Source organism: Triticum aestivum, chromosome 2A, assembly GCF_018294505.1.
Source record: "Triticum aestivum cultivar Chinese Spring chromosome 2A, IWGSC CS RefSeq v2.1, whole genome shotgun sequence".
NCBI lineage: Eukaryota > Viridiplantae > Streptophyta > Magnoliopsida > Poales > Poaceae > Triticum > Triticum aestivum.
Genome location: NC_057797.1, coordinates 132,666,948 through 132,683,297, shown reverse-complemented (window position 1 = coordinate 132,683,297; position 16,350 = coordinate 132,666,948).

Here is a 16,350-nt window from a genome sequence, read left to right as displayed (position 1 = left end):
ATCATCTGCTGATTTAAACTTTAAAACCGGATCATACTTTGTAGTTGGCTTTTTCAAAGATGTCATATCTACCGGATCAACATTGTCCTTGTAAAATTTTAACTCCTCCGTTGCATAAACTGACTCAGCATAGGTCACATCACCTTCTTCACATTCCAAAGCTATCTTGCGGCTTCCATGCACTGTAATAGTTCCCTTGAGACCCAGCATCTTAAGCTGCAGATACACGTAGCAAGGTCGTGCCATGAACTTGGCATTAGCCGGGCGTCCAAACAGAGCATGATATGGATTGTGGATCTTGACCACTTCAAAGGTCAACGTGTTTGACCTAGAGTCATGATCATCTCCAAAAAAACTTCCAGAGCTATCTTACCAACTAGATATGCCGACTTACCAGGCACCACGCCATGGAAAACAGTGTTTGACGGCTTAAGATTTTTATCAGTCAACCCCATGCGACAGAAGGTTTCATAATAAAGAATATTGATGCTGCTTCCGCCGTCCATGAGTACCTTAGTAAACTTATACCCTCCAACCTGAGGCGCAACCACCAAAGCCAAGTGACCCAGATTATCAACCCGGGGTGGGTGATCATCCTGACTCAACACAATGGGCTGTTCAGATATTAACTGCCCTCTTATGAAGCTTCTGGTCACTCTTACATAAGCTAGTGGTGAAAACATGATATTGTCCACTATTCAACTACTCCGGGTTGCTCTGATAACCAGACTGCTGCTGTTGACCCCCCTGATTATTCTGCTGGTTGTAACCACCCTGGTTGATGTGATTACCTTGATTTCCTTGGAATCCAGAGTTAGAACCGCCACCGCCATAACCCGGACCGTGAGAGCCGGATCCAGAACCGCCACCTGGCCCATGACTGTCGTGAAAAATATTGGAATTCTTGTACTCTTTCATAATATGACAATCCTTCCAGAGGTGCCCAGATGGTCTTTCCCTCATACCATGTCTTGGGCAGGGTTGATTTAACATCTGTTCAAGATTGATACCGGATCCTCTGGCCCGTGGGGGCAGTTTACCCTTGCGACGCTGACCATTATTCTGTGCATTGGTGTTAGCCACAAAGTCAAAACTATTATCAGCCTTGCGCTTACCGTTGCCTCCCTGGTTCGCCGGGTTATGCTGCTGCCCCTTGGCGTTGCTGCTCTTCCTTCCCTTCCCCGACTTTTCGTCATCAGACTCGGGGTCCTTGGTACTATCAGAGTCAGCATACTTAACCAGAGCCGCCATGAGTGTCTCCATGTCATTGCAGTGGCGTTTGAGCCGCCCTAGTTTCTGCTTTAAGGGCGTGAAATGACAATTGTTCTCCAACATCAACACTGCTGAGTCGGCATTGATGTGATCCGATGAGTGCAAGATTGTTGAGACCCGGCGCACCCAATGGGTTGTTGACTCACCTTCTTCTTGAACACAGGAGGCCAGATCCACAATTGACATGGGGTGTTTACATGTATCCTTGAAGTTCTGGATGAATCAGGCTTTTAACTCGGCCCATGACCGATGGAATTAGCAGGGAGTCCCTTCAACCAAGTACGGGCCGTTCCCTCCAACATCAAGGGGAAATATTTAGCACATGCAGCCTCGCTGATATCTAGCAATTCCATGGCCATCTCATAACTCTCAATCCATGGCTCAGGACTTAAATAGGCTGTATAGTTAGGCACATTGCGAGGACCTTTGAAATCCTTGGGCAGGCACTCATTACGCAGATCCGGTACTAAGCATGGCACGCCCAAATTTATAAAGGTTACAACTGGCTCCACAGAGGTGGTTGGACGAATCGGAGTAGGTTGACGGGTCGCATACTGTGCCGCTAACTCGGCCTCTCGACGGGCTCTTCCTTGATCCACCACATTCTGAGCATCAGCGCCACCGCCCGCCGGGTTATGTCCGTTGGGCAGGTTATGGTTCCATCCACTGCTTGACACCGCCGGCTCATCAATACGTCTGTTGTAACTCTGACTCAGGCGAGGGGTGCAATGAATCTTGTCACGACTGTAAGAATAAGCCCGTTGCTGAGTTAGTGCCGTCTGAAGAAGCTCTCTAGTCCTCCGTGTCTCAACCGCCGTCGGTGACTCACCATCAACTGGGAGAGCTACCAATCGTGACGCCGCAGCGATCATGTTATCCAAAGGGTTAGAATAATGACCCGGCGGTGTTGGCACATGTTGTGGCGGGTTATTGTTCTGACGAGGAGGGTCTGTTGTATGTGGCTGAACCAGCATACCCGTCCCAGGCGCTTCGACCGGGTTTACTACTGCCGGGTCACTGCTTCCTGCTCCTGGCGTCTTAAAGAGATTCCTTGCCTCATAAACCGACGGCAGACGAGTCTGATGTCTCCTCCTCATAACTTCGTTTGAAGCGTTCTGATCTAGCATGAGCAAGTAAGACTGTGACTAAATTCATTGCGCCTGAGCATCCAAAGCAGCCTGTTCCTCGGCCATCCTGGTGTTCTCTGCGTTTAAGTCCTCTTTGGCCTATGCTATTTCATCACGGAACTTCACGATCGCCACGTTATGCTGATCTTGATCCGCCGGGTTAACCATCACTGTTAACTGCACTGTCAGCTTGTCCAGTAAGTCGGTTAAAACCTGAGCCAGCGGGTGCTCAGGGCCTCCTGCCCCGGCAGCCGCTGCTGACCCAGAAATCAGCTCTGCCGCCATTGATGAGTGTTGCACGGGCTGTGTACCGGCCATGAAGATTGCAACCCGGTTCGGCGGCTCACAGGGGTCCGGAATACTATCACCATCGGGACAGCCCTCAAGTCGGCCGTCTAGCAGTTGGTACAATGACTCGGTCTCACCGATGGATGACTCGCCATCAGAGTGAACGACGGTCTCACCGCCAGATACCGATCTATCCCCAGATTCCGCTCCATGGATAAATCCCACGAAGGAACGATTCATGGTGGGCCGAACTCAGGCGGGTCTCGCACGCTGAGCTGTCTCGATGATGCCGGTGCAGATGTTTGGCTCAGGGCCCGGTTCGCCGATCTTGCCGATGAAGACGTGAATTCCGCCGAAGGGGACCCGGTACCCGTACTCGATTGAGCCGGCCTCGGGGCCCCATCCTGCATCGTCGATGTAGAGCTTCCTGCGACGACTCTTGGTCATCCGGCCCATAGCGTATCCCTTGATCCATTCGAAGTTGCCCTCTAAGAACTTGAAACCATCATGCGATAGCCCCACGGTGGGTGCCAACTATCATGGAATTGTCACGGCGGATGTCCTAGTGTGAGGACTTAGTTGTGGAGCCATCGTGATGAGGTTAGCTTAAAGGGGTTAATCAGGACAAGGGACACGAGGAGTTTATACTGGTTCGGCCCCTTACGGTGAAGGTAAAAGCCTAATCCAGTTGAAGGTGATATTGCTAGGGTTTCGATGAGCAGGGAGCGAATATGCTTGACCCGGCTCTTGATCTGTTGTTTCTTGTCCTAAGCCGCCGCTAGGTCATCCCCTTATATACACGGGTTGATGCCCTGCGGGCTACAGAGTCCCGACAGGCTTATACAACGTATCCGGCTCGGTGACCTTTCTTACATGCCTTACAATACAAGTTTACATACATGGCGGTTTATATCCATGGGCCCTAAGCCGCCTTCGGGTATGGGCCCTCTACCAAGCCTATCTATGAACCGCCATATGATCTTGGGCTTCATTGCGATGAATTGTCATAGGGATGACCCGGCCCTTCCTGGGCGGGTCATACCTACTAGTTATATCCCCAACAGATACTATGATGAGGATGATGATAGTGACTTTGATCTCGATGAGTCGATGAGACACTTTGGTCTTATGGCTAACCTTCGTGGGTACATGGAAGGAGGAAAGGAATGGGTCCTTGATAGTGGATGTACCGATCACATGACCGGAGATAAAGATATGTTCCATGAGCTTGCTGAAAATGACGGTCCCCGAAAGTATGTCACTTTTGGTGATAACTCAAAGGGTAAAGTAGTTGGCCTCGGTAAGTGATACGTCTCCAATGTATATATATATATATATATATATAAATATAATTTTTGATTGTTCCATGCTATTATATTATCTGTTTTGGATGTTTTATATGCATTAATATGCTATTTTATATGATTTTTGGGACTAACCTATTAACCTAGAGCCCAGTGCCAGTTTTTGTTTTTTCCTTGTTTTAGAGTTTCACAGAAAAGGAATACCAAACGGAGTCCAAACGGAATAAAACTTTCGTGATGATTTTATTGGACCAGAAGACACCCTGGAGACTTGGAGTGCAAATCAGAAGAGCCACGAGGCGTCCACAAGGTTGTGGGCCCCTCGGTGACCCCTGGCCTAGATCTTCCTCCTATATATACACATATACCCCCAAAAACTTCCAGGGGAGCCACAAGACCACTTTTCCACCACCACAACCTTCTGTACCCATGAGATCCCATCTTGGGGCCTTTTCCGGCTTCCTGTCGGAGGGGGACTCGATCACGGAGGGCTTCTACATCAACACCATTGCCTCTCCGATGAAGCGTGAGTAGTGTACCGCAGACCTACGGGTCCATAGCTAGTAGCTAGATGGCTTCTTCTCTCTCTTTGATTCTCAATACAAAGTTCTCCTCGATGTTCTTGGAGATCTATTCGATGTAATACTCTTTTACGGTGTGTTTGCCAATATCCGATGAACTGTGGATTTATGATCAGCTTATCTATGAATATTATTTAAATCTCCTCTGAATTCTTTTATGCATGATTTGATATCTTTGCAAGTATCTTCATCTATCGATTTGGTTTGGCCAGGTAGATTGGTTTTTCTTGCAATGGGGGAAGTGCTTAACTTTGGGTTCAATCTTGCGGTGCTCGATCCTAGTGACAGAAGGGGAACCGATACGTATTGTATTGTTGTCATCGAGGATAAAAGATTTGGTTTTCATCATATTGTTTGATTTAATTCCTCTACATCATGTCATCTTGCTTAAGGTGTTACTCCGTTCTTTATGAACATAATGCTCTAGATGCATGCTGGATAGCGGTCGGTGTGTGTAGTAATAGTAGTAGATGCAGAATCGTTTCGATCTACTTGATACGAGCGTGATGCCTATATTCATGATCATTGACTTAGATATCATCATAACTTTGCGCATTTCTATCAATTGCTTGGAAGTAATTTGTTCACCCACCGTAACATTTTCTATCTTGAGAGAAGCCTCTAGTGAAACCTATGGCCTCCGGGTCTATTTTCCATCATATAAGTTTTCGATCTACAATTCTAGTTTCCTATTTACTTTTGCAATCTTTTACTTTCCGTTCCATAAACCAAAAATACCAAAAATATTACTTTACCATTTATCCATCTCTACCAGATCTCACGTTGCAAATAGCCATGAAGGGATTGACAACCCCTTTATCACTTTGGGTGCAAGGTTGGTATTTGTTTGTGCAGGTATTCGGTGCCTTGTGCGTTGTCTCCTACTGGATTGATACCTTGGTTCTCAAAACTAAGGGAAATACTTACGCTACTTTGCTGCATCACCCTTTCCTCTTCAAGGGAAAAACCAACGCAAGCTCAAGAGGTAGCAAGAAGGATTTGTAGCACCGTTGCCGCGGAGATTTACGCCAAGTCAAGTCAAGATTTGATCTCCCGTCAACTTGCCAATTTCTGGCGCCGTTGATGGGAAGATCCCAAGCCAAGACTTACCAAGTAACCATCATAAACTCTCATCCCTTGCATTACATTATTCGACGTTCGCCTCTCGTTTTCCTCTTCCCCCACTTCTAAAACGATTTTCGAAAAGATTCCCCTTTTCTTTGCCCTTCTTCCGTTCGTCTTCTTCTTCTGCCTTTCTCGCTTCTATGGCTAGTCCTCCCATCCTTGTTAGCACTCTCGATAATGAGGTTCTCAACTTTAAACAAAGGGAAGGATATAATTTAAAAGATGCTTGGTATAGAATTTTCAATGCTCAAAATAGATCTACTCGAAAGCAATCTACTTCTGTTCTTCTTCGCAATTTTTATGTAGGCGTTACTCCTTGGAATAGATATCTTCTAGATACCATTACTGGGGGGATTTCTTGGGGATCCATACTTTCGAATCTTACAATGCCATGATAGATTTGCTAGGCCCACCACCTCTTTTGGTTAATGGAACTATTTTAACCTCGGAACATGTAATACAAAGATTGGATATTATTGAAAATAAAATTGCTACCGTAGAGTTGATTGGAAATTTGGATAAAAAGATTCATAATCAGATTACTCAATATGGATCTAAGGTAGGAGTTACTCTAAAGAACCTTAAGGAAAAGGAACCCATAGTTAATGAAAAGATAGATCAAGATTCTACTAGAATTGGCAAACTAGAAGATATTATTACCAACTTGGGTTCTGCTTTTTCCTCCATTAAAACTACTCCAAATCCTCCTCCTAAGATTTCTAAGCTTGCTTATGTTCCTAAAAATAAGGGTGAATCTTCTGCTAAAAACAATGAAGATCTCAAATCAATTAGTGTTCACCCCAATTTTCTCGATATTATTAAGGAACCTACTATCATGAATGAATTTATTGATTTCTTACCTAGGAGTTTGATCATTTATAAAACTAAAGAATCTCCTAAGAATCATAAGTGTGTAATTAAAGAATTGCATGCCAAGGATGATAACACTTAGATCCATTCATGTTTTTATGCCTAGCTAGGGGCGTTAAACAATAGCGCTTGTTGGGAGGCAACCCAATTTTATTTTTATTCTTGCTTTTTAGGTCCTGTTTCGTAATAAAATTTTCATATAGCCTCTGGTTACGTGTGGTTTTGTGTTTTAATTAGTGTTTGTGCCAAGTAAGACCTTTGGGATAGCCTATGGTGATAGTTGATTTGATCCTGCTGAAAAACAGAAACTTTTGCGCTCAGGAGATTAGTTTACATTTTTAATAGAAGCGTGATAAAATACTATTTTTTTTGCAGAGGATTAATAAACAAATTTTCTAGGACTTCCTAATTTGTCAGGATTTTTGGAGTTACATAAGTATTCGAAATATCCATATTGCTATAGACTATTATGTTTTTGACAGATTCTGTTTTTCGCGTGTTGTTTGCTTATTTTGATGCATCTATGGCTAGTATCGGGGCGTATGAACCATGGAAAAGTTGGAATACAGTATTACACCAATATAAATAAAGAATGAGTTCACAATAGTACCAAAAGTGGTGATTTATTTTCTTATACTAAAAGAGCTTACGAGATTTTCTGTTGAAGTTTTGTGTTGTGAAGTTTTCAAGTATTGGGTAAGGATTTGATGGACTATGGAATAAAAAGTGGCAAGAGCCTAAGCTTGGGGATGGCCAAGGCACCCCAAGGTAATATTCAAGGATGTCAAAAGGCTTAAGCTTGGGGATGCCCTGGGAAGACATCCCCTCTTTCATCTTCGTCTATCGGTAATTTTACTTTAGGCTATATTTTTATTCACCACATGATATGTGTTTTGCTTGGAGCGTCTTGTATGATTTGAGTCTTTGATTTTTAGTTTTCCATAATCATACTTACTGTACACACCTTTCGGGAGAGACGCGCATGAATCGTGATTTATTAGAATACTCTATGTGCTTCACTTATATCTTTTGAGCTAGCCAATTTTGCTCTAGTGCTTCACTTATATCTTTTTAGAACATGGCGGTGGTTTTATTTTATAGAAATTGATGAACTCTCGTACTTCACTTATATTATTGTGAGAGTCTTTAGAACAGCATGATAATTTGCTTTGGTTATAAAATTAGTCCTAATATGATAGGCATCCAAGAGGGATATAATAAAAACATTCATATAAAGTGCATTGAATACTATGAGAAGTTTGATTCCTTATGATTGTTTTGAGATATGAAGATGGTGATATTAGAGTCATGCTAGTAAGTAGTTGTGAATTTGAGAAATACTTGTGTCAAGGTTTGTGAGTCACGTAGCATGCACGTATGGTGAACCGTTATGTAACGAAGTTGGAGCATGAGATGTTTTTTGATTGTCTTCCTTATGAGTGGCGGTCGGGGACGAGCGATGGTCTTTTCCTACCAATCTATCCCCCTAGGAGCATGCGCGTATTACTTTGTTTCGTTGACTAATAGATTTTTCCAATAAGTATGTGAGTTCTTTATGACTAATGTTGAGTCCATGGATTATATGCACTCTCACCTTTCCATCATTGCTAGCCTCTCTACTACCGCGCATCTTTCGTCGGTACCATAAACCCACCACATATCCTTCCTCAAAATAGCCACCATATATACCTACCTATTATGCATTTCCATAGTCATTCCGAGATATATTGCCATGCAACTTTCCACTGTTCCGTTTATTATGACATACATCATCATTATCATATTACTTTGCATGATCATGTAGTTGACATTGTATTTGTGGCAAAGCCACCGTTCATCATTTTTTATACATGTCGCTCTTGATTCATTGCACATCCCGGTACACCGTTGGAGGCATTCACATAGAGTCATATTTTTGTTCTAGTATCGAGTTGTAATTCTTTAGTTGTAAGTAAATAGAAGTGTGATGATTTTCATTATTAGAGCATTGTCCCATGTGAGGAAATAAAAAAAGGGGGAAATGCCAAATAAAAATAAGAAGGCCCAAAAAAAGGGGAAAGAAAAAAAAGAGAAAAAGAGAGAAGGGACAATGTTACTATCCTTTTTGCCACACTTGTGCTTCAAAGTAGCACCATGATCTTCATGATAGAGTCTCCTATGTTATAACTTTCATATACTAGTGGGAATTTTTTATTATAGAACTTGGTTTGTATATCCCAACGATGGGCTTCTTCAAACGCCCTAGGTCTTCATGAGCAAGCAAGTTGGATGCACACCCACTTAGTTTTCTTTTTTGAGCTTTCATAAACTTATATCTCTAGTGCATCCATCACATGGAAATCCCTACTCACTCACATTGATATCTATTAATGGGCATCTCCATAGCCCGCTGATACGCACGCCTAGTTGATGTGAGACTATATCCTTCTTTTTTGTCTTCTCCACAACCACCGTCTATTCCACCTATAGTGCTATGTCCATGTCTCACGCTCATGTATTGCGTGAAAGTTGAATAGGTTTGAGAACATCAAAAGTGTGAAACAATTGCTTGTCTTGTCATCGGGGTTGTGCATGATTTGAATATTTTGTGTGATGAAGATGGAGCATAGCCAGACTATATGATTTTGTAGGGATAAGCTTTCTTTGGCCTTGTTATTTTGAGAAGACATAATTATTTTGTTAGTATGCTTGAATTATTATTGTTTTTTATGCCAATATTAAACTTTTGTTTTGAATCTTATGGATCTGAACATTCATGCCACAATAAAGATAATTACATGGATAAATATGTTAGGTAGCATTCCACATCAAAAAATATGTTTTTATCATTTACCTACTCGAGGACGAGTAGGAATTAAGCTTGGGGATGCTTGATACGTCTCCAACGTATCTATAATTTTTGTTTGTTCCATGCTATTATATTATATGTTTTGGATGTTTTATATGCATTAATATGCTATTTTATATGATTTTTGGGACTAACCTATTAACCTAGAGCCCAGTGCCAGTTTCTATTTTTTTCCTTGTTTTATAGTTTCATAGAAAAGGAATACCAAACGGAGTCCAAACGGAATAAAACTTACGTGATGATTTTGCTTGGACCATAAGACACCCAGGAGACTTGGAATGCAAGTCAGAAGAGCCACGAGGCGGCCACAAGGGTGGAGGGTGCGCCCAGGAGGGTAGGGCGTGCCCCCCAACCTTGTGAGCCCCTCGGTGACCCCCTAACCTAGATCTTCCTCCTATATGTACACATATACCCCAAAACTTCCAGGGGAGCCACGAGACCACTTTTCCATAGCCGCAAACCTTCTGTACCCGTGAGATCCCATCTTGGGGCCTTTTCCGGCATCCTGCCGGGGGGGATTCGACCATGGAGGGCTTCTACATCAACACCATTGCTTCTCCGATGAAGCGTGAGTAGTTTACCACAGACCTACGGGTCCATAGCTAGTATCTAGATGGCTTCTTCTCTCTCTTTGATTCTCAGTACAAAGTTCTCATCAATGTTCTTGGAGATCTATTTGATGTAATACTCTTTTGTGGTGTGTTTGCTGAGATCCGATGAATTGTGGATTTATGATCAGCTTATCTATGAATATTATTTGAATCTCCTCTGGATTCTTTTATGTATGATTTGGTATCTTTGCAAGTCTCTTCAAACTATCGATTTGGTTTGGCCAAGTAGATTGGTTTTTCTTGCAATGGGAGAAGTGCTTAGCTTTGGGTTCAATCTTACGGTGCTCGATCCTAGTGATAGAAGGGGAACCGACATGTATTGTATTGTTGCCATCGAGGATAAAAAGATGGGGTTTTCATCATATTGTTTGAGTTAATTATCTACATCATGTCATCTTGCTTAAGGCGTTAGTCCGTTCTTTATGAACTTAATACTCTAGATGCATGCTGGATAGCGGTCGATGTGTGGAGTAATAGTAGTAGATGCAGAATCGTTTCGGTCTACTTGATACGGGCGTGATGCCTATATTCTTGAACATTGCCTTAGATATCGTCATAACTTCGCACTTTTCTATCAATTGCTCGGCAGTAATTTGTTCACCCACAGTAATATCTTCTATCTTGAGAGAAGCCTCTAGTGAAACCTATGGCCCCCGGGTCTATTTTCCATCATATAAGTTTCCGATCTACAATTCTAGTTTCCTATTTACTTTCTCTTGCAATCTTTTACATTCCGCTCCATAAACCAAAAATACCAAAAATATTACTTTACTGTTTATCCATCTCTATCAGATCTCACATTGCAAATAACCGTGAAGGGATTGACAACCCCTTTATCGCGTTGGGTGCAAGGTTGGTGTTTGTTTGTGCAGGTATTCGGTGGCTTGTGTGTTGTCTCCTACTGGATTAATACCTTGGTTCTCAAAACTGAGGGAAATACTTACGCTACTTTGCTGCATCACCCTTTACTCTTCAAGGAAAAAGCCAACACAAGCTCAAGAGGTAGCAGTAAGGTGGCCATCTCACATGACATCTCTATCCAAAATGTTATGCTCGTTGAATCTCTTGGCTACAATTCACTTTCCGTATCTAGACTAGCCGATTTTGGTTTCAATGTTCTATTTACTAAAGTAGATTGTCAAGTGTTCCAGAGAGATAATCATGAAATGGTCTTTACCGGTATTCGGAGAGGCGACCTATACATTGTTGATTTCACTAAAAGAGCTCAACCTAAAACTTGCTTAGTTGCTAAATCCTCTAAAGGTTGGTTATGGCATAGAAGGTTAGGTCACGTGGGCATGCGAAATCTTGATAAGCTTATTAAAGGTGATCATATCCTTGGTATTAAAGATGTTATATTTGACAAGGATAGACTTTGTAGCGCTTTTCACGCAGGAAAACAAGTTGGAGGAAGTCATCCTGTGAAGAACATCATGACCATGAGAAGATCGCTTGAGCTACTCCACATGGATCTTTTTGGTCCCAATGCCTACAAGAGTCTCGGTGGTAACTCGTTTGGTTTAGTCATTGTTGATGATTTTTCTAGATTTACGTGGGTGTTCTTTATTGATGATGAATCGCAGGTCCAAAAGATCTTCAAGAACTTTGCTAGGAAGGCCCAAAAGCAATTTGAAGTTAAGATCAAGAAGGTTCGGAGCGACAACGGAACTGAGTTCAAGAACACCAATGTGGACACCTTTCTTGACGAAGAAGGGATCTCACATGAGTTCTCGACTACATACACACCTCAAAAAATGGAGTGAGAGGAAGTACCGAACACTTATTGAGATGGCGAGAACGATGCTTGATGAGTACAAGACGCCAAGACACTTTTGGGCGGAAGCGGTTGAGACAGCTTGTCATGCTACGAATCGACTATATCTTCATAAGCTTCTCGGCAAGACGGCATACGAGCTTATCATCGGTAACAAACCCCAAGTTGGATAGTTTCGAGTATTTTGCTCAAAGTGCTACATTCTTAATAAGCATCGTCATTCAAAGTTTGCTCCTAAATATCATGATGGTTTCCTACTCGGTTATGGCTCAAACTCTCACACTTACCGTGTCTACAACAATTTCACCCGGAAGGTTGAAGAGACGGTGGATGTGAAGTTTTATGAATCTAACGGCTCGCAAGTAGAGCAATTACCAATCAATGTAGGAGACAAAGATCCTTTGGAAGAAATTCAATACTTTTCTATTGGGAAGATTCGCCCAACAAAGGGAAGGACAGTACTTCATCCATTCAAGTGGAAGCCTCAACTTGAACCACGGGTTGACTTGGAGGCATCCACATGTGGAACGCATCAAGACGAAGGAAATGAGGAAGTGCTACAAGATGATCCTCATCAACCTCCCTCTCCACCTCCACAAGAGAACAACAACACCAACAACAATGAAGAAGGAAATGATGAGGAGGAGGATGTTCCACCCCGACCCAAACAAAAGCTCTCATGAGTTAGAGCAAGAGTCTCAAGAGATCATCCCGTTGAACAAATCTTCAATGGTATTCAAACCGGGAGAATTACTCGCTCTAAAGCACGTTTAGCTAACTTTTTTGAACATGACACATTCATCTCTAGCATTGAAACTATCAAGGCTGAAGAAGCTCTAGAAGATCTGGATTGTCTAAACGCTATGCATGAAGAGCTACACAACTTTGAGAGAAACCAAGTGTGGACTTTGGTTGAGAAGCCCGACGACAACCATAACGTCATTGGACCCAAATGGGTGTTTCGGAACAAGCAAGATGAAGATGGACAAGTTGTACGCAACAAGGCGTGTCTCGTTGCTCAAGGCTACACTCAAGTCAAAGTGAAAAGTTTGGAAGGCTAATGTCGGAGAAGTTTGAGATGTCCATGATGAGTGAACTCAAATTCTTTCTTGGTTTGCAAATCAAGCAAACTAAGGAAGGTACCTTTGTTTCTCAAACAAAGTATACCAAGGATATTTTCAAGAAGTTCAATATGCAAGAAAGAAAAGGTATGAAAACACCCATGTCTACTAGTGGACATCTTAACTTGACTAAGGATGGAAAACCGGTTGACCAAAAGGTTTACCGCTCTATGATTGGTTCATTGTTATATATATGTGCCTTCCGTACCAATATTATGCTAAGTGTGTGCACGATGTAAAGCGCCCCCCAAAGAATATCATATTAAGGCTGTGAAAAGGATAGTGAGATACTTAATTCATACACCAAACTTTGGCATTTTGTATCCCAAGAGGTCTTCTTTTGATCTTGTTGGCTACTCCGATTCGGACTATGCCAGTGACAAGGTTGATAGAAAGTCCACTTCGGGTACTTGTCAATTTCTTGGTAGATCTCTTGTGTCTTGGTCCTCCAAGAAACAAAACTCGGTATCCGTATGTACCGCCGAAGCGGAATACATTGCCGCCAGATCATGTTGTGCTCAATTACTTTGGATGACCCAAACCCTTAAAGATTATGGGATATATGTAGAACATGTTCATTGCTTTGTGACAATGAAAGTGCTATTAAGATTGCTCATAATCCCGTGCAACATTCTCGAACTAAGCATATTGAAGTTCGTCACCATTTCATTCGTGATCATGTTGCTAAAGGAGACATCAATCTTAAACATGTTCGTACCGATAATAAATTGGAAGATATATTCACCAAACTGCTTGATGAGAAAGTTTTTTGCCGTTTGAGAGGTGAATTGAACATCATTGATTCCTCGAACTTGGAGTAGAAACTCCACCTGGATACATGCAAGACATGAGCCTTTCTATGATTAATCCTTGGTACTTCTCTTATGATGATTATCATATATCTTGGATGTATATTTGCACCCTTGCATGTTATCTAACCCTTGTAGGTACTTGGATGAGCTTAAATTCATGATATTGCAAATCATTCACATATTGAGTGATCTCTACATCACCAAGTTCCTATACTATGGTCGTTGATTACAAGGAAGCATGACCTCACTCAACATATCCTTTTGACTATTTCATTATATCAAGTTTTATGATTGTCATCTTGGATACACAAGTGCTATTCCTTGCAAAACTAACCCATGTAGGAAGATGAACTTCAACCTCAAGTGGTTCTCCAAATTGTTGATGAACTACATCAATCTTGAGCATCCAACAAAAGTTCAACTACATGATCAACATCAACACCACAAACCAAGGTATGTCATTCCATCTTAGAGAAGCTTTGATCCAAGACATGAGTCAAAGCAACTCAACAAGATGTGAATACATCAAAGTGCTTAAACGAAAAATGGTAACCACATTATGAGTGTAAATGATGAGTATGACCTATGATCAAGTGATCTCACTTGACACCTAAGTCAATATACTCTAACATAGGTGACTTAGTCGCCGACCCCTTCTAGATGAAGTTCTCTAGTGTTCCTTTGCTCATTTTCTTTGTGTTTGTGCACTACAAAAAAAAGACACTTCCGTGATGATACGTGTTTGTCACAGTAGGTCACATCTCCTGTCATGCATGTACATCCATGATGATTTTATGACAGAATCAAGATAGTCATACATGTGCTGTCGTAGAAGTGTTCCATGACATTACCAAAATTATCATCACGGAAGTGTCCACTTTCATGACGATAAATCACGCGTCATAGAAGTGCTTTCGTCAAGGGTGACCGACACGTGGCATCCACCATAATGGCTCGCCGTTAAGCTATCGGGTCCGGTTTTGGGTCCGATAACCCGTTAACAGCCCCGACCAATGGTGATTTTCCATGTGTAAAATTCTCATTGGTCGGAGGAAACACGTGTCTACTCTTCGGTGGGCCAGATGTCGCCCGTCCATTGGAGGAGACATGCCTATGATATGTCGACACATGGCATGGCCCAACGGAGGCACGTATAGGTTAAAAAGGCCGGCCTAGTCAAAGGCCCGTAGTACTTACTCAGGTACTAGTGGGCCAGCCCAATAACGGCCTATTTAATAAAGGCCCATTTACGGCCCAAAGCCAGATCTGGCCCGTTAATTGTTCGCCAAATATTTGGGCCCAATTACAGCCCAGTGAATTTCGTCCTGTTAGAGGCCCGATGTAGACATGGGCCCATTTCAGCCCGGTGTGTCTTTCGGCCTGGGAATGGCCCGTGCTGCCCATGGGCCATATATGGTCCGACGCGACATTCGACCCACTAACGGCCCGTGATAAAGCTAGCAACAGTTCTGCCCAATGTGACTTTGGGCCTGTTAAAGGCCTGTCATATAATTCAGCCCGTTGATGCCTGTACTAAGCTTTTGGCCTCTTAAAGGCCCATGATATCAATGGGCCAACTAAGGCCCAAGATATGTTTCGGTCTGGTAATGGCCCGTCATATAACTGGGCCAAAAAAGGCCCGGTCTACATTTCAGCCTGCTGAAGGCCCGTCAACGACTAGTGAAAATTGAGGCCCAACATGCATTTCGGCCTGCTAAAGGCCCATGGTTTCTTCTGGGCCATAACAGGCCAGTAGAATATTCAGCTTGTTAATGGCCCAACGCTACCTGGGCCAATCTAAGTGATGGGTCCACAAAAGGCCCAACTAAATTTTGGGCCGAATATAGGCCGGAGTAAGTTGTGGGCCTAGCGCAAAGTGTGAAGGCCCTGATGGCCATTCGGGCCCAAGAAAGATGCAGGCCAGCCCAATTGTGGCCCGCTAAAAACCAGGCCCGTTAGAGGCGAATGTTTCGGCCCGGTCGACTACATCAGATTTTTTTTCAGATAGCGAATGATGGCAGTAACTAGTAGGAATTAAGAACAAACCTTACTCTATACAATAAAGAAATTATGACATAGTAACTTAGAATAACCCTACACTATACAATAAAGGATTTATGGTATATTACATCCACTAGGCATCGAAGTTCGCCACCAGTGATCATAAAGCGCAACGAAGAAGCAGATTACAAAAACTAGGCACCATTGCAGCGTAACAAAATAATACTGAACCAAGACCACTTCCAAGACAATTCAAGAAAGGTTGGCCTTGCACGGGAACTGCTGCGCAAGCTACTAAGCAAGGCTGTGAGACCGGCCTAGCATGTCGGTCATAGTTTCCAGGTGTAGCTATTTAGCAATGAGGTTCTCATTGGTGTTCTCCGCAATCTTTCTTAGAGATAGAACTTCAAGTCAAAGTTGAGTTGCAGAATGCCTTTCTGCTAGAACTTGGGATTGAAGAAGTCGAACTGATTCAGACAATGAATTTTGTGAGCTTGTCTGACTGTTAGTCTCAAGTAACTTGAACACTGCATCAAGACAAGACTTTGGGGTTGTCTCGCTATCTTCAAGATGTTTTGCCTTCTTTGCTGCAATATATGTTGGGTTTGTCTCACAG